The sequence below is a fragment of the Drosophila subobscura genome, chromosome E, assembly GCF_008121235.1.
Source record: "Drosophila subobscura isolate 14011-0131.10 chromosome E, UCBerk_Dsub_1.0, whole genome shotgun sequence".
NCBI lineage: Eukaryota > Metazoa > Arthropoda > Insecta > Diptera > Drosophilidae > Drosophila > Drosophila subobscura.
This window is the reverse complement of record NC_048531.1, coordinates 4,568,861-4,591,308: the sequence shown is the minus strand read 5'-3', so window position 1 is coordinate 4,591,308 and position 22,448 is coordinate 4,568,861. Positions and strand designations below refer to the sequence as shown.

Here is a 22,448-nt window from a genome sequence, read left to right as displayed (position 1 = left end):
GAGGCCTACCTACCCTTTTCCTTTATGTTCTACACAAATCAGATGATGATAGAATTCGCATCAGAGTTTGCTTCATGTTAGAAATGTCATCGAAGTGCGTACTTCCTGTTCCCCTTTCATGCCCCCCATGTCAGGGGTTTTCTTCAGAGTCCTGACTGTGACATGGAATTAATTACATTTTTGCGCTTTGCCCAAAACTTTAGCCTGATAACGAGGAGACTTAGAGAAAGAGCTGGCTTTGAGGCTGGCCCCCAAAGCGGTTTAGGAGATTCCGCACTGTTAGTGTTTGCGCTTGTCGTTTTCACTCTCATTCTCTCGCTCTCTCTCTCTCTCTCTCTCTCTCTCTCTCTCTTTCGTAACACATTTTCCTATATCTCTTCAGCTACCTGGGTCTTTTACCTTCTCTTTTTTTGCACTTTTCACTTTTCCACAGCTCAGATTTTGAATTTTTACGGAAATGGAAAGAGCTTTTGGCAATGTGGCACTGGAGAGCACTTCGCTTGGGCATTTCCGTCTAGCATTAAAGTCCATTCCCCCCTTAATTACCATGCTCCATGAATGGCATCCTGGTCAGGAAATGTGATAGAAACTCCTTTAAATCTGCCCACAGACAGATAGACAACCCCAGACTGACTCAGGAAAACGTCTCCAACAGGTGGAACGAGGCAACAAATTGGTTCTATATGGCATTTCCGTAGAGTTTCAGTTGATGAAGAGGAGGTGTTGGAACAGCAATGCTGCTAGGGAATTGTGTAATTAGAACTCACCTGCATGCGGATGGGAGATTTGAGAAGTGTTCTGTCCTCCAGTGGGATGTCTGCCCGATGCCAATTATATCATAGCTCTGAAAAGAAGAGAAAAACTGGGTCAGCAAATGCATTGCCATGAAGGGTTGTTTGTGTGAATACATGCTAAGACTTGTCTACGATTGAGTGATGTGCTGCACAAAAGGAATAAAGAGCTTGAGTGTTTGTGTGGTAGACTACGTCTGTCTGCCATTCATACCACACCCAAAGAAGTCTTTAATTGTGAGTCAACGATAAACGATAACCTTATCGATTGCTCGCTGAAGCATAACGTCTGTCTGTTGCACTAACCCCCAACCAATTTGCCAGCAACTTCTGGCCTGCCAACAAAGTTTTCATCACTGTCAGCAGTGCTGACAACTCAACTACAATCTCCCAGAGGGCGGCGAGCAACATGCTGTTGCGCAAACAAAACTGCACGCATGCATAAGCACAAACAGGGCTGCAAAGACACGAAGTTCGCGTAAAGCGCAAAGAGAAAATAGGTCTTCGGAGAGTACCTATAGCTGGGGAGCTACTAGCTACCCCTTCAATGTTGCCAGAATGTTCCTAGAACTTTAACCCGTCCCTGTTTTTGTTTAAATTTAAAATGCACCATGCACCATGCACCATGCAGGACACAATCAGGACACGCACTAATCGCCACATCAAGCTGTCAGGCGACTTGTTATAGATTTCGTTGAGTAGTGCACACTGCACACTTTTTCTGCACGTAGAAGTAACACAGGATGCCATGGGGAAACTCAGTTTGCTTGGCTTGCTTGGCTGTCAGTTGGGCTTCCGTTTTGGAAATTTGTTTGCAAATTTGTATACGAAAAGTGTGGAGTTTGTGGCGATGGATGGGGGTTGTTGGGTGGAAAACTCTATGCAACATTAATGAGTAGCATATTCTCTCTCTCTCTTTCTGTCTCCCGCTGTCTGCGTTTGTTGCCAAATCAGAGGCAACGTTGCGTATGCTTGATCTTGTTACACGCACAGCTAAATGTCAATTTATTTGCGACACTCCAAGGCACTAAGCCGACGCCGAGTAGGAGTCACCGTCAGCGTCTCGGTCTCGGTCTGGTCTCCGCCTACTCAACCTTCTTCAGTTCTCCGCATGAACGCGTGGCAGCCACATCCCTGCTTCGCTCTTCTGCCTGTTGGTCTTTCTGTCGTGTCTGTCTGATGAGCTGTAATCGATGAGCCGCACTGGTGCTGTGCTATGCCGTTGGCTTGACTGAAGGACTCACAGTTGGATGCCTTCGCCTGTTGCCTTCCTCTCTCCCTCGTCAATTTGATTAAAACTCATCGTTGGCAATCGAATTATGCTGGGAAATTGATGCGCTTGAGGGAAGCTTTTTAATGATTTTAATCATCATTTATTCTAATTACATAAATAATTATCCTTCAAGGCTGTGGCTTACATTGCCATTGAAAGAAAAGGCTTAGCATGGAAAATGACTCTGTCATTAATATGTTTTAATTGGGTTTACAACTCAGACAGAAAATGGCTTTATATTGATTCTTAGATTATGATTATTTCAATATTCCAATTCCAACACGCACTGAGTGCATTTGACTGGTTTAACGAAAGTTGAAAGCGGTCTACAAGCAAATAGTTTTCTTTGAACACCTTTAAGTCATGACAAAGAATCAAAACCACAACTGAGATGCATTCCAAATTGTTTTTTGTGGTGTATTTGCACATGGAATTTTGTGAAATATTTTTAGAAAAATGTCAATCAAACAGAAATCAATTTTTTCCCTCAGCTTACCATTACTTTTACTTATTTTAAAAGCCCCTCACTCACTCTCTTTTCTTATTTATTTTTTTAGGCCGCCTGCCAGAGTCGTCTGGCCCCCCATTGTCTGCAGTTCAGGTGCATTTTACACCCTATTTATGGGGCGGACTACCATCTACACAATAAAAAGACCAACCACATAAAACCCCAAGATGAGAGAAATCCGAGAAAATTGAAAACGAAAGTTGCAATGGCAACAGCGGAGAGGAAGGACAGGACAGACGAGCGGAGAGGCTCAAATGGAAAGCCCGTAAGCGAGAAATATTATTTTTTCCGTTCTTAATATATTTTTCAAGCAGACCAATGCCTGTTACGGGTGAAAAGAGCTCTACTGCTGCTGCTGCTACTACTGGTCACAGCTGATGGAGAAGTAAAGGGAGATCCAGAGTCAATAATGTCGATAGACGGCAAAGAAAATGCTCCCTGGTTTGGGGTGGGTGGGCGTCGAAGGGTGCAGGACGAGAGAGCAGCCGCCTGTAGCACGTTTTTCGATTTCATTGCTTTGTGGTTATTGTTTCGGGGGCCGGAGCCCAGACAAAGGGCTTCTGCGACAGGGTCGAAACCCATAGCCAAAGTCAAAACCAGACCCGGACTTCAGCAGACCACGAAATGAATGCCAAAAACAGCGACGCAGCAAAAATATTGAACCCCGAGCAAGGGTAGAGGGAGCCAGGAGAACCTACTACCGAAAGGGGCAGAGGGATCGCTACCTCTTTTATTGGTGGACATAGATGAAAGCAAGCTGTGGAGTCTTTCCCCTAGCTATTAATAAAATACCAATGATGGCTTAAACCCGGCAAATCTTTTGCTTCACCATTTACCTGTGTCTGTCCCTCTTGAAACCATTCAGTTCCTTTCTCCTGTCTCCATTATCCACTTTCTCCCGTCTCCATTCTCACCTCGGTTTATCCATGCTTCAGTGTCTCCATTCTCACCACCGTTTTATCCATTCTTTCTATCTCCATTCACTCCTTTGCTGGCTTTTCTACTTTGCTAGCAATTTCGCGCCACGATTTGGCTTTCACTTTGACTTTGGCATTGGCTTTTGTTCCCATTTCAATGCCAGACACGGATCGAGCCCAAAGGAGTTGTTACAGTCACAGGTTTTCCATTCGTTGGAAAGTTGGTTTGGGGAAAGCGGAAACGGAAATCGCTGGACAACTAACAAGCAGCAGTCGTCGCGAATGACAAGAGAATGGCGGGTGCCTTTATTTCTCTCCTTCAACCCCTCCACATCCACAAAGCTCAGAAGCTCCTCTAAAGCCAGCAGACAAATGTTGCTTTGTTCCCCTTTCCCTTTCTCTCTCTCGAATTCTCTGTTTCTCTGGCTGTGATTGTTTGATGTCTCGTCTGTATTGTCTCTACACGGTTTTTTTTTTTGTTTTTTTGTTTTGTTTTTGTCTGGAATTCAGCGACCAATTGGCAATTATTTTAGACAAATAATTGCCCAAGCCAATAAATTGTTTGGGGAACGCCATGCAGGTCCCAAAGCCAGTTAACTTTTCTTTTATTTTTTTTTTGTCTCTCCAAAAGTACACTCTTTCCCCATCTTTGTGGCTGTCTCTACTGCCTGTCCTCCCTGTCTCGCCCACTCATTTCTCCAGACATATTCAAACTAATTGAACGCGCTGTGGAGCAGCCCGCGCAAGTAAATCAGAATCTACTGTGCACCCCTTGGGGGCAACATGAACATGAGCCACTGTTTCGCACTTCTTCATCAGAGTATTTGGTTACCGAGTGCCTGGAATCTGACGGGGGAGTGCCTGTGTACATCGAGTAAGTGTTTGTTATGACAGAAGCCCCGCTCAAAGTAAATGCAAACTTCAGTTCAATGTTGCGGCTAACTGGTTCAGGAAGGTCTAGAGCGGGGGCTCTGGTTTCGAGCTCTGTCATATGAGACACTTGAGAAAGAATTTGCTGCTGCTGCTGCTGTTGCCGGTGGGAAACTTTCAACTTATGGCGTGGGCGTCGGACGTACGCACAGAAGGCAACCAGCCTCCTCGTTATTTTAGCCTCGTTTGTGGGTCATCTGCTGGGATTTCCTGCGGATTGTTGAGTCAAAGCTGATGCTAAGCGGCTTTTAAATGCTTCTCAAGGGTCTCTGTACATAGTCCTTGATTTACACCGAGTTATGGAATGACTAATTGGCTCTGGCTCTCGTTGAAGTATGGGATTTTGGTCATGTGCATGGACAGGTTAAACGGAAAAGTTTAAGAGCTGATTACAGGGCATTTAAGTACTTAAACTATGAATGCAGAAGGTTGGTTAATTGAGCATTAGGATGTCTTGGAGCAACTCTAGATTGTGCAATATATTTTCCATGATTTATGTATCTTCTAAATGGTTTCCCAACATCCATAAATAATGGAAAGTCTTTACTTTCCGCAGCAATCCAACTGTTCTGCTGCACAGGCAGTTCTCATACTCAGTGGCAGCTAAAAGGTTTTCTTGTTACTTTTATTTATATTTTGTAAAGATATATTCAATCTGTAGACAGAAGCAAACTGCAGAGCGTAGGAATGGATAGATGACTGCTGACAGTTGATTGAACACCTTTTTTTTCTGGTGGAATGACAAGAACGCCCCACGGGTGACATTTCTCAAAACACTTTACGACTGCAGCCAGACAGACAGACGGACAGCAAGCCCAGCCAGCCAGTCCGTCCATCAGTCAGGCAGCACCTTTTGGCCATCATTTGGTGGATGGTTAAGGTGTTGCAACTTTGATTTACGAGGGAGTTTTCCAGAGGATACCATTTGCATAGAGCGGCTGGACTCTGTGCGCTGGAACCTGGACCCACGGAAGGAGGAAGCCAGCGGCCAATCATTAAAACGTCGGCATGATGAGTCCTCTCTGGCTCATGGTCCTGAGGCTACACTCGCGGTTTTAAATTACCATTTTAATGTTGCCCACTGCCGCTGATTGATGTGGCATGATGCTGATGCCGATGTTGCTGATGTTGCCGATGTTGCTTTACCATGGGGGAGGGGCAGGCGCACGAGTCCCATCAGTGCTGCGGCAACAGCAACAGCAGCAGCAGCAGTCAAAATGTAAATGCTTTTCATCCGAATGAAGCGTTTTTCCTCCTAACAAGCTTTTGGCATTTTGTCTACCGTTTTTCGCTTTAAAGTCATAAAAGAAGAGGAAAAAGATTTCCTTTTAATGCTGACCATAAAAGTGAGGTGAATTTTTGGGTTTCAGCCTTCTCTAAACTCTCACCAAGTCTCTCTCTCTCTCTCTCTTTCTCCACCGACTCCACCCCCTTTCTCTGCCTCACCATTCTGTCACTGTCTCTCACCTATTAACAGATACTTTGAGACACTTCATTAGGCCCTGCTGTTGCCACCGCCACTGCCATTGCTTCTGCTTCTGCCTCTCTTCAGATGATTTGAGTTATGGCGGGACGCCCACACAGCGATCTCCCTGCTCTGTCGGAGAGCCAAAGTCATGATGTCTCCCCGCTGATTGAGCACAAGTGCCTCGCTGACTGACAGACTGACACTTTGGGCTTTTAAATGCTCTTCCCGGACAGGAATCCACTTATTTTTGGATTGGCTTTTAAGCAGCCTCTGAAAGATGCAGTCGTGGGTCATCCATCCCCCTTGGTCTCTCTCTCTCTCTTTCTCTCTACCTACCCCGCGGCGCTTTGCTAATGAGCTGTTAAAACAAGACAGAAATTAAGATTTTCCCTGGAAGACTGACAGAAAAGAAGCTTCTTCCTGAAAGGTCTCTCTCTATCCCTCTCTTTTGTGCCATAAAATAGTAGTTTCATTAGCAACAGTCAATGGGTCATCATGAATGCAATTTTCTGATTGAATTTAAAGTTAATAGGAACGGTTCCACTTGTATAGTAATTAGCGCTAATGAGACAAATTTTTTTATTTCTAGGAATTGATAGAATTTTACAAGGGCAGCTATAAATATAAATAAAAACGAGAAGGGACGTGTGAGACGCTTCTTACGCGTCACAACTTTTATACCCGGCACTCAGTACTACATCTGCACTTTAGCGGTTATTTGTCCAGTTTTACATTTTTTCTTCATCTGTCATCTACATCAACAACACTACTCACACCAACACGCTCCTTTAGCTCGCCACCCTCCCCTAGAAACACACACTGCAGAGTCGCGGCAGAGTCAGCGGCAGAGGCAGCGGCAGAGGCAGCGGCAGAGGCAGAGGCAGTGGCGTGTCAGGGGCCAGGCCATAAACAACGCGAAGCAGAGTGTGAATGCTGCGGGACGGGGTGGGTTTGGCCACTGCAAACTAATTTCTTCATTGTGGCTATAATAATGATCCAATCGGATCCCAATTTGGTGATCTGATAGATATGGTCATTCCCTACGGAATGGCGTTTTTAGTTTTCTGTTATCTTCAAAATTGTAGATTTGGGAGGTTTTCGCCCTTTTGCGGGGGCGGAAGGGGGCGGGGCTCATTTTTGAAATACACTGGTTTCAGTGTGAGCATACAGCAGTCTGGTGCCAAAATTTGGTGGCTCTAGCTCTTATAGTCTCTGAGAACTAGCCGACAAACAAGACGGACGGACGGACAGACGGACAGACGGACAGACGGACAGACAGACATGGCTCAATCGACTCGGCTATTGATGCTGATCAAGAATATATATACTTTATGGGGTCGGAAACGTTTCCTTCTGTGCGTTACATACAACCGTTATCCGCACAAATACAATATACCCTATTTACTCTTCGAGTACCGGGTATAATTAGCGTTAATTTAGAATCTTAATTTTAAATTATACTTAAAATTTATATTGTAAATTAACGCTAATTACACTACACTTTTCCTTATAAAAAAAAAAGGAAGAAAGAATTCAACTTCTTATGAATATAATTTCGAACTCTTATTAGTCTGATTGAAAATTGATAAATATATTGTTTTTTTTTAACCGTTTCAGGCATATCATTGCTTCAACCAATATGTCTGCAAAGGAATCGCATCAAATCATCCAGCTACCAGAATCATTATTACCAGGCGCCAAATAAGTGAAGTGCAGTGATGTGAAGTGTAGTGAAGTGAAGTGCGTGTAGTGAAGTGAAGTGTTGCGAAGTGTAGTGTATTGTGTATTTCAAAAGTGTGAAGAACCTGGGTCTTTTTTTTAAATAATTTTTTTTTAAATATTTTATGTGTTAAAACATGGTACAGGGTACCCAAGAAAGCCAAAGACAAAGAATCATCATCGCATGCAGCAGTATCCTACCAGAATCCAGAATAATTGTATCCAGCATCATCATTACTAGGCGCCAATTAAGTGAATGTGTGTGTTGTGCAGTGCAGTGATGTAAAGTGTAGTGAAGTGAAGTGGAGTGTACTTAGTGTTTATAAGTGTAGTGCAGTGTTGTGAAGTGCAGTGTATTGGGAATTTCAGTAAACTTGAAAAACCGTAGTCGTTTCTTTAAATTAAAATTAAATAAAAAAAAAGTTTTTTTTTTTTTTTTTTTTGTGATTAAAAAGGTACAGGCTACCCAAGAAAGCCAATTATGTTTGTGTCAGTGAAGTGTGAGCAAAATTATTATACTAAATAAATAGGAATCACAGAATCATCATCGCATGCGGCAGCTAAGCAGCAATATCCATCATTATCGCTCCCAGAATCCAGAATCATTGTATCCAGCATCATTATTATCAGACGCCAATAAAGTGAGTGTGTGTGTAGTCAGTGCCTATAACATCGTCCGTCCGTCCAGCATCACCGAATCTGTACCCTGCGCTTGGAACTTGACCAAAGCGTCTATCTGCCACTTTGTACATGACGCCGCTTCAAATCGACTACCAACGCATGCAAAGATATTGCGGTAAGTGGAATTGACAATTTTATCTATAGATATTTTAATGAAGCTTTACAGAATTGCTCACATCGTCCGAACCCGCACTAATGTCTGACTTATCTGATTGTATCTTCTACGCTGTACAAGAAGAATCAATAGAATCCGTTTACGTAGTAAACTAATATGAGACGCATTTAATACAAATAAATTGAGGTATGTGGAATTCTGTACTTTGTTTCTTCCTTTAAAATCCTTTCGTTAAACGCTGAATACACAACATTTGAAAAGAGAATGTAACTTATCGACCTTTTGCTACTGTCAGCCTCTCAGCCAATACTTTCCACAACTTTCTACCCTTCTTTTCCCATCCACACGGAGCCATCAGCCATGTGTCACGGAAGAGGGGAATTTATTTTTCAACTAAAATGCTTTCCGCCCTCGGGCTGCCGTCGACGAAAACAAGCATAAAACGTGTCTCCTCTCATTTCACTCGGAAAAAGAAGAAATATTCTTTAATGGCGCCAAAAACTTGTAAGCGAAGATGTGCCACCAGATGCGATGGGGTGTAAGAGTGTGCGTGTGTGGCAAGGTGTAGAAGTTTACACCAAAAGTGAAGTAGTAGTCCCCCGGCAACAAATGCATTTCCTGTGGGGTCATGGAGCTGGAGTCTCGCTCCGTTTCTGCTTCCGTTTCGATTTCATGTTTTGTTGCGTAGGTGTGAAGTGAAATTTTGCCTTTTGGCGAAAAATACTATTCCCCCCGATGCTCCTCTGCTGTACAGCACCACCCCTGACTGCCTCTGACTGCTTGCATATGTATTTGTAAAATAACACACGACACTCCTCAGATAAGGGGACCTTGCTGCGCCTGCCATGTCTTTTCATATTTCTCTGGGCGTTGACATGATTGCTTATAAATGCAATTTTGTATATCATATCAATCTCGAGTCAAATGGAATATCTAGAGGGGGAATTCAAGATGAAACTGCCACCAGTTAAGGTTATTGCTTTTGATGATTATTATTACAAACAGATTTTGTTTCTGCTAAGTGAATGCACTTTTTGAATGTCACACAAGATGTTCCCTGCGGAGACATTTCTCTTGAATAAATATTGTTGCTCAAGTTGGTAAATTCTTAGCACTCTTAAAGACACTTTTCTGTTGAATATATCTAAGAATGTAAGTATTAGTTTTTTTTCGTTTCATACGCATCTCATTTCCTTAATCCCATTTGGTATTATTGGAGGAAACTCTCAGGTTCCCTTCTTCCCTGAAAAAGCTTAAAGTTCTTAAGGAAGATTTTCACCATTTTCGCAGCATAAAAATGCTAATGACCCACATAAGTCATTAACTTGGCACCGATAAACGTTAAACAAACGAAGGGAAAGAATTTTCACATTCGGGAAAGGAAATTCTTCAAGGCAGATGGAGAGAGAGAGAGAAAGAGAAAGGTAGTAGAAAGCTTAGCAGCATCATAACTTTTTCTTCAGTGCCAAGCGGAGGGCAGCAGGACATCATCATCATCATCATCAGCAGCCAGAAGACAAACGCCTCCACATCCTGTCTCCACGCCCATTCAACACCCACTATGTGGCTCTTCCCTTGCCCCTCTGCTCCTGATACTGAACGCCATTTTATATCCTCCCTCTGCACACCATTTTATCCTCACACTCTGTCAATGTGGGTGGGACGTCTGTCAGCTGCTCATCAAATTGCGTGCCGCCTGCAGGAAATTAAATAATTTTGTGTAATGAAAAAAACCAACAAGAGTGCTTCAGAAGAGTAATCGATTGAGAGTTACCCCGTAAATGAGAATAGGCTTCCTATAATGTTTTAATGAAACCTTTTACAGAAACCCTCTCCACAGTGTTTTTTTTTTCATGATGCAGAATTCGTTGATACACCGTTCGAGTACAGGGTATGGAGCGTGAGCGTAGAATCAGCAGCAGCATTAATGTTAATGCATTTTTTTGGCTCCTCCGCACACATATAAAAAAAGAGCGCTCAAAAACAAAAGCAAACACTCAAAATGATTGTTATCTTCTTATGGTGGATGGCAAAAAAGAGAAGGCGGTGTGTGAGGGTGTGTCCGATGTGTGCCAATATATGTATGTACATACATACATATACATATGTATGTATGTATATATACCTATATGTAGGTATATATGTTTCTTGGGCAGGGGCCACGCCTGACAACAAAACGCACATAAAACAAAATAAAACAAAGACTATAGCATAAATCGTGTCTCCTCTGTTCTTTCATTGCAAAAATGTGCGCACCATTTTCCAATTGAAATGCCAAACACGGAAACAGGCGAAAATTTCACTCGCAATTTTTCCTACCTGATGTGTGTGTGGCACTTACAAATACAATACATACAACGAGGAGGAGTATTTATGCCCGCCAATGCGAGAGAGGTGGCAAGTGCAGAGGCCGCGTCGGGTGCCCCGTGTCGCACATTTTGATTTACGAGTATGTGCTCCACAATTTAACACATGCTCTTGCTCTGTCTCGCCGTTATTGTTTTGTTGCACGGTTATGTTTTATAGCGTGAATTAACAAATATGCAAAAACCATTTGGGATTTATTTGAAAACAAACGTTGAATAAACTTTGCAGTGCAGAGTGCACCATTTAGACTGTGGAGTTGTTCAGAGATATATAAATATATAGCAATAATGTTTCCAATGAGCGTGACTGGTGTTGGAAATGCTTAAATTCAAAATCAAAATCTACCACCAATATTTCCGTTAATTTTTCCACCTTTATTGTTTTGTTTTCCATTGACGTTTTATTGGCGGTGCAGCACTTTCAGACCAAATTAATTTTGACAGCAGACGCACCCAAATAATTTAACGCTTGTTCATGCGGACCACAGCCACAACCTAAACCTCCGTCGCCACCCTAAAAGGGGAGGCCAGCCAACGAGCATTTGACCATTTTGGGGGCCCACGGATACTCGGATACTCGCATGCAAGAGCCGCCAACACACAGACGCAGACACGTAAATTATGGCCCCAAATGATTTGAAAATAGCAGCTGTAATTTGTTTGCCAACACAGACACGCACGGCATGGCAGAAGGAGAAGAGTCCCTGGCAGGTCCACCCCCATTTTCCACTCCTAAAAAGGCGCAACATATGCGAACATTTTTCCATGCACTCCAAAAGAGACAGGGAGAGAGAGCCGGAGGGGGAGGGATGAGGCCACTGGGACTGCATTATGATGATGGTGGATTGTATGACTGGTTGGGTGGGGGCCTGGTGCTAGAGCGACAATTAGACAAAAGCTGGGGACACACTCAGACACAGAGCACAATTCTCCGTTGGACTCAATTCCATGTCATTGTCAGGTGGACAGGGTAGGAGACAGCAGACGGCACTAGAGGTGAAGCTCCTGCTGCTGCTGCTGCTGCTGCTGCTGCTGTGTTTGGAGCCTTTGTTTGGGGGTTTTATTATTTTTGAATAAAATTCTCAACACGAAGTACCAGCCCTCCTTGAGCGCTGCACATGTGCATCCCTCCACTGTTAAATTTTTTTTAGCGACCAGCAGGAGGTTTTGCTGACAAATGTGCACGTACACAACATTTTTTTAATTGATTAAATGTAAAAAAATTAAGTGTGCTGGGGAGGGAAACCCTGCGACGCTTTTGTATAATAAAGTTAAATTAATAAAATGGAATGACATAAAAGTGCAAAGGAAAATTTCAGGAGTTGAAAAAGCAAAATGGAATTCGAATAAAAAATGTCAAATGTTTTTAAAAGAGAAAACGTTAAACGCTTTGTGCTGTAAAAACTAAATTTAACTGAATTAAATTAGGAAAAACATAAAATTGTGCACTTTGTGCTGATATTTTTTAACAAATTGTAAAGAATTGAAGGAATTCATCAAATTTTCACAATAAAGAAGTTAAGCTTTCATTTGTGATGTAACCAGAAAACAAATAAATCGAATAGCAGCCGCAATCAATCAAACAGTATCATGCCACATTTTCATGGCCTGCCACACAAGCTGCATAAACTCCTCATCCGTCTATTAACCCATACAAAAAATTACTCTAAAACTCAAATGAAAATGTTTGCTCAGTTCCGCCCCAACAAAATGTGTGGCAAATCAAATGGCAATTCATTCCAATTGACAAATATCAAAAGACATAAAACAAATGTTGCTAAAAAGTGTACCACACAATATGTAGATTTTTTAAATAGATAGAAGAGTACAGAGTATGTATGAACCATCTACATTTGTCAGTGTTGCGACATGTGCGCATCAATATTTTTTGCCGAACGTTTGACGATGGAATCTGGTAAATAAAATAAATGTTTATGGTTCTCCGTTGAAGCAATTTTTGTAATTTCATACTTTAGGCATAAAAAACATACATAAAAAAGGGAGCAAGCTATTTATGCGTTACAGAATTTTAGTTTTCCGTTAATTGACAGGATTGACTGATTTGCTGCCAATTGGATCGAAATACATGCTTACTTCCTTTATTTTTTCCCTGTCTCCTGCTCGTTTCGTTTGCTCGTGCTCGTACCCGTGCTCCGACTTCCTGTTGCATTGACAAATTTTCCATGTCGTTGCCTTTGGTTTTGGGACCTCCTGCACTTGTTGAGAATCGTGCGCTGCATATATCTGCTATTGAATTTCAACCCAAAAAAAGGGCAGCAAAAAAACAACGTCCAAAATGTACAGCTTAGATACGCTTCTATATATAGCTTCCTTTTATTTGGTGCTGCTGAAGGTGCCGTGAAAAGTCTTGCGTTTCGCTAGTTTACACGAAAATGAATCGCATTAGTTGGGGTTGACTGATTCCGAGACTGTGGTACCTCCCAAATGTTGGTGCGGCCAGGGGCTGAGCGTTGCTAATTTGCTTGCCAATTGTGGGTGCGTCGGGCTGTAGGTGGACCTGTCTGCGGCTTAAAGTTTTTTGCGAGACTTTCGACTGCTTTTGATTGAACTTAATTAAGTTTTCGAAAGTTTAAGCTCCAATCAGGAACTCCATGAAGAAATTTAAAGCTCTGAGAAACACTGTCCAACAGCCATCACAGAGCCGAGCATAAACAGAATATAGGCACCAACTCATTGCATATTCTAGGAATTCTTTAACTTATATTATAGGTCTACATTATATAATTTCCAGGCAATCCTCTAAATATAGGTTACTCTCTGTAATTTCAGAATATTATTTATTTATTTCCGGCATTTGTGTGTCTCTGTTGGACAACAAATAATCGCCTTAAATAATTGCCGTCACTTTTCGCAATCAATAGCGCTGTCACTCCCTCGACGTTGTCAATGGTTCAATATTTACAACCTTTAAACAAGGACCCCTGCACACCTTTCCCCATTCCTCAATTCAAGGATATCCACTCTCAAGGCAGCCATGAAAGCCAGTAATTTTATAGCTACTACAAAAAAAGTACATAATTTCTTTGACAAAATATCTCAAAAGAGGCCTATAAAACTTTATAAAGTTAAAATCAGCAAAAAAAAAAAAACAACTAAGGAAGCGACTAGGAAACACCCTCTGAAAAATTGTAAAGGAAATGGCCAACACGCATCAAATTTCATGTTGTAAGTTTTTTCAAGAATGAATCATTAATTGACACAGAGTTGGGACTGCGTTTCCTCACTTTAAAGTATCTTTAACCCTCTCAAAATATCGATATTGGCCTTCTATCTTGCGCCAGAATAGACAATCTGACTTGAAATGTTGACAAGAAACACTTTCTGAGAATTGACTGCCGCCATGGTTCACATCATGAAATATTTAAGACATTCCTTGTGGTACATGGAATCGTTGCGGCCAATCGTGTGTAAAGTGGCAACTTTATACCAGGACTTTGGTCCCGACGGAAGGGAAATGTCAGCAGTCTCCCAGTTCGCCTTGTTTACAAACTATTTTCGTTGTCTGTTCGAATATTTAAAGCGTTTGTGGTGAAAAATATAAAACCTACGAGTAGAGAACACCCAACTCTTTCTAACCATGGCCATTCGGGGTTTATTGGTCAGTTTTGGGTGTTGTTTCGTTGTTGCACTGTGGGTTTTATTGCCAACAGTGTGTTTTGTTTATTCAAACAAGCCTAAAGTCGGTCCGGTGCTGCGGCTGCCATTAAATCCTCAAAAAATACCCCAATATATACGAATATATGCACGTGCACACACTGACTAGAGCCTAGTCCTTTTCCTCCTGTCAATGCGCCTCATAAATTGTGCATGAAATTCTAACCAGTTAATGGATTTAAATTTTCATGAGTGTGCATGTTTGTTTATTATTCCTCTGCGGGGAAAACTAGCACACAAATTTCCCCATCAGATGCGGTTTGCCGGCTGCGGTTTCTCTTTTACACTTCACTTAAATGCTTCACATTTTTCGGCCACTAAAATGTTATTTAGTTTTAGTTTTCTTTCCTGTGTGTTTGGGTTTTTCGGACTCAAAACATATATTTTTGCAAATTACTTGATAGGCAGACACCACGAGTTGACTACGATTAGTACGAGGTTTGGTTCTACTTTTGATGATTTTGACACAAATGTAATAGAAAAATTGTGGTTGCCTGTGTAGGAAAGCCGCAGGCTAAGAAAAGCTTTTAAGTCTGCCAGGAAAATGCATTTGAAGTTTGCTAAATTTGATTTTAAAACCATAAGTGTCTTTGGCAGAATTTGTGTGTGGTTCCTGTTAGCATTTAGATTATGGAAAAATATGTAAGGTTTTTACTTAGAAGATTAGTTAAGTGCTAGTCTGCATTCCTTGCTGTGGTTTCAGACTTAGTTAAAGGTCCAGCTAGGAGAACATTCATCTTTCATTTGCCATTTTTCTTTCAGTTTCCGATTTGGCGATTGGCCACATGAAGAATTAGCAACTCAAATGATATCTCGAAAAGGTCATCTTTGCGACCAAATGCCAGCAATCAAAAACTAATCAATATGACTGAATAAAATGCCAGCTGTATGTAACTCCCATACTACACAACGACATGCGGGTCCTCGTACCAACAGATGCAGTTAAAGTTCGGACAACGATTTGAATAAATTCAGCCGCAAATAAATCGAGACGCAAGGTAAACCAACCGTTGGCCCCACAACCCTCCCTCAAACTGCGAATCAATGAGGAAACCCCATAGTTCAAAACATTTTGTGGGTAAATGCAAATTTATTGCTAGCGTACAAGCTAGGAAACGGGCGGGGATGAGGTTTGGGGAGAGGTATGCAAAAAGAAAAAACCGAGAAGAAATATTTGCGTATGCCAAATCGGAATCGGAATCGAACTGTGAATACGAATGCGAATACCAACAAAAAAAAAAGAAAGAAAGAGTCTCTCTTTTTCTCTCTCTTTGGTCCGGTTTCATGCATGCAGCAGTAAAATATGCTAAAAGTAAATCCAAGTTGAATTAATGGACAGCAATCTTTGGATAAATCTTATGCATTTTCAAATGCACACGAGGGGCATAGTTGGGGGTGGCTGTATGTGTGTGTGTGTGGTGGGCATTTGCATAACCGCAGACGCAAACCAGTAACCAGAAGGAACTCAACGACTCGACGACTCCGACTCTGGCCACAATTTATGCAAATTCAATTGCAACAACTTTAGTCATCGCCACTTTATTCTTTTGCGTATACTCTTTTCAGCGTACAGTGGGTGCTCCAATTGAGATTAGATACTGGGGATGGTATCGTGTGATGCTAATAACCCTATTAGATATTCAAGATTTGTTTAAATCACGTAAAAAATCTCCAAAGTATTCGCATTTTCAATAAAGATTTCTTGTGACAAAAACCGAATGTTTTTTGAGCTATTCCAATCCAATAGAAATATTATTTTAGAGTATCTTTTGGATATATTTATATCCCTACTGCAAGGGTATCTAAATGCCGAAAAATTTGCTAATCAGTTTTTTCTCGTTTCTTTTTCCTTCTAGTACTAGTTTTTTTTTTTTTGTAAGTTGGCCCAGGCCAATTGTTAGAAGATTGGAATCCCTGAAGATAGTTGCTAACCAACCCGCCCCGTTCGGGGACCTATTTAACTGCTGCTGAGGATAGATAGTTGCCTTCGTGTACCAATTGTGTGCCCCGATTATGTGTGTCAATGGATGGAAGAGAGAACCAACCTGTGGGCAGTTTTTCTGTTGTTTGTTTGATTTTTCCTTCTGCCCTGCGCTGGGGCATTAAATTTAATGAATCAATCTGCGAGCATAACTCGGACGAGATTTTTTTATTTGTTTGTTAAAGTTGAAACCATTTTCTGACAGCTTACACTGATTACACTTCAATGCCAATCTCGAAGTCTGCCGGAGTTTAATCCACTTCCACACTCCGACACTCGACACTCAAGTGTCGCCTGTTGCTCAACATTCAATTGGCTTCAGAGCACCAAGAGCATGAGGAGTGGAGAGAGCGAGAGAGGAGGCTGCAGACAACACAAATCAACACCTACACAACACTGAAAATCTCTGGTTGCCAGAGGGGCAGTGGCTGGGGGGCATTATGTCTCCATATGCGAGAGAGAAGTCTGTGGATAATAATCACAACTAATGCGACAACCGCCTTACGTTACTTAACTTTGATGTTGCTGTTGCTGTTGCTGTTGCCTGTTGCTGCCTTTTCATGGTTTCTGTTGTTGGGCGTGCACATGTAGAGCTACTATACAGAATGGGGGAGCTAGATTGGATGGCAAAGAATGTACAATATGTGCCCTGAGCTAATGAATGAATCCAGGTTTTCCTGGGCAAAAATTGTCGGTAAGAATAGTTGGAAAAGTAACCCAAAAAGAGGAATGCCATTGAAAAATGTTGTAGGTAGCTTCGAAACCAAGATGTAAATCGCTTGTAGCTGGAAGATTTATTAATGAAACTCTTTCTGAACGCTGAATCTATAATGAAACTGTTCAGCTTAAAGATATTGTAGTACAAAAAACTCGTAAATGAAGCGATTTAATGAAAAAACTTTAAAATACAAAGCAACTTCCTTTCACTTTTCTTCAACTGGAAAACAGTTGTTATTGCTCGTCGTTTTCCTTCACTTTCGTTGACATTTTGAAAGCGCCTCCGCCATCGACAACTTCATTGCTGTTGCTGCTGATGCTGTTGCTCGGATGCTCCTTTTGGGGCAAATAGTTGGCAAAGCGGCAGGCAGACAGATAGACAGACAGCATCATCATCTTCCTGCCTCCGCACCCGCCTTCTGCCACATGCAGCAATCTTACACATGATTGGCTTCTCCAGGGAGAAGAAGTGGGTGTGGGTGTTTGGAGTTGGAGTGTTGTTGGCGTGGAAAGAGTTGAGTGGAGCGAAAGAACTTCGCCTTCGACTTGGACGAGCAACATGATTATTTCTTGTTTATTGTTATTTTACGCTACTTTGCGACTTACCCCCCACCGCCATCTCTCTCTCTCTCAGCAGTCTCGCTGCCCTTCAGATTTCTCCTTGGAGGAAATAGTTTTTAAAGTTGTAGTACCCGAGTAGTTGAAGCGAAAATAGAAAGAGTATATTGGGCAAAAGGGAGTGTATAGAGCAGGAAATTTTTGTATCGCCATCAAGGAATATCAGACGGCAGCACAAATTCCAAGAAAAAACATATTTTATAGTAATTTTCCCTCTCATTTTTTATGCTCAGATGAATGCCTTTTAATGGGTATCTTATTGTCGATCTATCGCCTGAAGTTCTCGGAATTATTTTGCTTGAGAATTTGACGTTATCGAAGAGACACTTTAGCCTCCTTGTGTGGCATCTTAAAGTTGACTTTTGTGTTGCTTGAGCTTTCCGACTGCTACCGTTGCCGCAGAGGTTGAGGTCTTATCAGTTGCCTCATTTCGGGTTGGACAGACAGTTGGGGGCAGACACATTTAATTTTCTCAAACATCATAAATCGATTAACAAACCTTGCTGCTGCTGCTGCTGCTGCGACTGTGGTTGCTGCTTGTTGTTTGGATCATTAACAGTAACAGCAAAACAGTGAGAGGCAAAAGTTCCAGACAACCAGACGAGCGACCCATTAGACCCTTTTCAATGTCAGGGTGTCCACGGCTGGGGTGGCTGCGGCATGGCAAGGCACGGCAGATGGATTTGAGGAGCAGCCAGAGGCGCTAATTTGACTACGGTTTGTGCCCCTCCTCTACTCTGACTACTCCTCTCTCTCCTGACTCTTGAACAACAACAAAAAAAGCAAGTTTCACTCCGACTGCACTCGATAGGCAGCTGTCTGGCGGAGACGAAGGAGTCCAAGTCGATTTTGTTTCTATAACTCCTATAGAGCTGAAGTTGTTAGAGAAAGGGAGAGACGAGGAAAGACTGCTGTCATATCTGACATTTGGAGCTAATGCATTTGAATACTCGTAGATATCCAGTCATTCAGTCAGTCAGTCATTCATTCAGACTGTGTGGTTGTGACAGCCCCTTGAAGCCATTTGGTGCGAGTAATAAATAGTTAAAGTTTCAGTTTTTGGCACAAAAGGCGTTGCTTTTGCGGTTGATTTGGTTTCCCATCCCGCTTTACCAGCCGCTCTCAATCTCTGTTGGAAACTGTCTCTCCTGAGGCGGTGGTGGTTCGCTTTTCCTTGTGGATTGTGGATTCTGTTGTGTGGCAAACATTAATCTGTGCATCATTAAGCGGACTTGAGAGGCAACAGTTTGTCTTAGTTGGCCAGCAGACAGCAGACATTTGATGCAGGCGTGTGAAGCGAGTTGAAGAGGTTTTTCGTGTGGGCTCCAGCCCGACGGCTGATTGTCTGGTTAATCTCCGGTTAATGGAATTCTTTTCTGCAAAAGATATCCAACTGACAGAATGGGAAAAATATCGCAGGCAGGGGAAATGATTTCGTTTTAGGGTAAATTATTATTCTAATGAATCGGTTTATCGATGCAAGAGATTTATCCTGGAGGGGTGAACTCTGCTGAACTCAATAGCTTCCCCCCAGCCATAAAACGATTCAATGCATAGCCTCATTAACTGTTACACTAATTACGAAATTACATATCCGTAGGCATTATTTTCTCAAATTACTTTGCATTTGTGCCTCAAACCGCAAATCCCTACGGCCAACCCCCAACTGATTTATGGCCACAATCGGAAAGCCAATTAAAAGGCGCACATCATAACGGGTAGCTGTCACAACACTGTATAAATATGTATCTAGTTGTGATTGGAAAATGCAATCTTGTAACATAATTTATGTAACATAAACTCACTTCAAAATCAACGCATTCGTAATGGATACATTTCCAGTGGGATAACTTAAAGAAAAAACAGCCACAAACCTGCAACGAAAAGAGTGGGAAATATGATAAGAAAATGAATTATATGCCAATTAATCTGAGCATAATTTCAGTCATAATTTGCATGCCATCAGTGCAGAGATATGGGATATGTTTGTGTATAAGATAATGATGGAGGAGGCCATTGAGTATTGATGCAACACAGCGTGAAATTTTACAACGAAAGGGAAGCGCTTACAACACCCTGAAACATGGGCATGTGGGTGGACCAGGGACCACCAACCGCGAACCGACCACAAGGTTTAAACATGCCCCAAAAATTCGAATCTCATTTGCATCACAAAAGCTGGCCAAAAATAGTGGCTGGTTGGGAGAGACACGCACACACACCCTAAAAAATGGGCGTGTTAATTATCCACTAATGTTGCCCCGAACTTTGACATGGATTTATTTCATGATGCTGTTACATTGATGTGTGCTTTCCCAGCTTCAAAAAGTCAAAATTAATGATCTATTGAGCACCGCCAACTGTGCCTAATTGATTTCACTTTTTTACCTGGCTAATGGTTGACTCTGCGAGTACTTTGACGTTGCATAAGATACCCCATATTTGGGTTAATTGTTGAAAGTACGAAATGGAGAGTGAGGTCAAGCGAAGATTTGGGGCATGGAATAGAAGAAAGAGGAGCAGAAGAATTGGAGCATAGAATGGGAAATGAAAGATGCGAAGAGAAGAATAAGAGATTTATCCTTTAGTTGCTGATTAGATATAAGGAATTATCCAGAGTTCTACAGAAGTTTTTGAAGCCTAGAATGTAGAGTAAAGGAAGAACTTACGGTTTACTATTTGACGATTTTTAAAGCCTTTAATGTTAGTGTAATTAAGGGTTAGGAAAAAACCTAAAGTTCGCTTTCAGCTAAAGCGTTTTCTTGGGAAAAGTAAGTTCACTGCTCGCTCCCCCACTGCTCCAAGCCATTGCTCCAATCCACTTTAAAGCCGCGTTAAAGTTTTCAATTTCGTGAGACCCAAAAATAGTCATTCCCGAAATGACTTGATTCTAACACTTGAACCAACTCCCTTCAATGACTTCACTGCACAGACAGACAGGGACAGAGAGAGATTCTCCTCCGCACTGTGTTCAAATGCCACTTTGGGTCATGTTTATGAGTTGCTTTTAAATTTTACAACTTAAATAGAAGCAGTTAGCCCTTAGATTGACCAGCATGTGTCCGCGGGAACTTCGGTTTCAGTTTCAAAGCAGATAAAGAGCCCAGCTGGATGGATGCTGGTGATATAATCAGAGACACACGCCACCACAAAGCAACAACAACAGCAATAAGAATAAGAATAAGAAGAAAGAGAAGAGGGCCTGGAAGCGTGGAATCGGAAAGGGAATGGAATGGGGCAAATGCCTGGCAGCGAAGTTAACTTTTTCTCATTACACTTTGATGGGTTTCGCTTGATGGCAAATGGCAATGGGAATGAGAATGGGAATGGGAATGGCCAACACACCGACCCAGGTTCTGCAGGGCTTCGACGTAATCTACGCTTATTTTCATTGCCAATTTTAGTTGCGCCCCGAGCGAAGCTCTCGCACATTTCCGTTGACTTTTGTCTTTGACCCTCTTTGGGAGAGCAGCTCCCCCCCATCTCCGCTCTCTACCCACTGATGACACCAAATTCACACTTACTAAACGTAACCTCGGGACAAGTTGCTTCCCTTTCGCATCTCTTGAGATTCCTCGCTGCTTGTTGTGAATCTCTCTGATTACAAGCCAAGGCAAGGCCTCACCTTGCCACGCATCTTTACGCTGCTCGTGGCACTTGCTAATCTCAATCTTTGCCCTCAAGTGGCTGTGTGGCGCGGGGGGATAAGTTTGCGCTGAGGGAGAGTGAACTTCACTGTAAGGGCAGCAGGAAATCACATCCCGCACGTAGCCCCAGACCCTTGTGTAACTATCTTAATCTTTAGTTAGTCGCTTTTTGATGTTCTCTTTCTTTTCGCTCACTCTCGCTCTCACACTCCTTCCATCTTTGGCTCGCCCTCGCAGCTTATTAGCAATTTTCCAAGCGATTAATTTTATTTAAAGCAAATTATAAATATTACAAAAGATTATAAAAGAATTAAAGGGCAAACTGTGGTTAATTTGGGAAAAGGAATAGGAAAATCTTGAGCTTGTTGGAGATTATGAAAGAAAATCTTTAGTTTGCTGCTAAAATATCAACTGATCAATCGATAATAAGGGAATTTAAATCACATTTGCTCGTTTTTTTCAGTGATTTATGCTGATAGTCTAGGTAAATTCGTAGCTAAGTGGAATGCCTGCATGATTACGCATAATAGAAACCCCATAAGTATGCGAGATTCTCATTCAATATGCATCATTATGCAGCCATCTGCTTTCATTGCTCCATCATTTATCGATTACCGAAGCGATAGCTATATAAATTCCCCTAAATAACCATTAGAGGCAGCGACAACTTGGGAAAAGTCATTGCCTTTGAAGAGCTTTTCAACAAATGAGAGTTACGTACGCTAACCCCACCATCCACTTTTTGCCACTTTGCCACACTGTCTGCTTGACCCCAAAGCATTTCAGCATTCCATGTACAATTTTCCCTATACCAAATGTGGCACTTTAAGTGGACAACAAGCAGGCAACGAATTGTTGCAGCAGCAGCAACAGCAAGAGCAACAGCAACAGCAACACTGCGAAACAATTGCAATTGGCAAAAGGTTCAACGCACAGCTGCATTGCGACCAAAAAACCAAAAACGAAACAAAAGAAACACATTAGAAGTAGAGCCAAAGCCAGGGGCAGGGCGGCCAAGAGAAAAGCAGAGTCCGAGTCCAAG

At 42.1% G+C, this 22,448-nt stretch overlaps 1 protein-coding gene across 1 annotated transcript in view; it reads right to left on the bottom strand.

Annotated features, from left to right (window-relative positions):
• The window catches only part of LOC117890879 (leucine-rich repeat and immunoglobulin-like domain containing-NOGO receptor-interacting protein 4), a 43,611-nt gene extending 24,027 nt beyond the window's left edge, over window positions 1-19,584 (bottom strand). Inside the window, exons 1-2 of the mRNA XM_034795972.1 lie at window positions 19,565-19,584; window positions 768-844 (exon numbers count right to left, since the gene is read on the bottom strand). The gene's annotated coding sequence lies outside the window, so the exon portion shown is untranslated. The remainder of the gene's footprint in view (window positions 1-767; window positions 845-19,564) is intronic.
• Window positions 19,585-22,448: the final 2,864 nt, after the last annotated feature.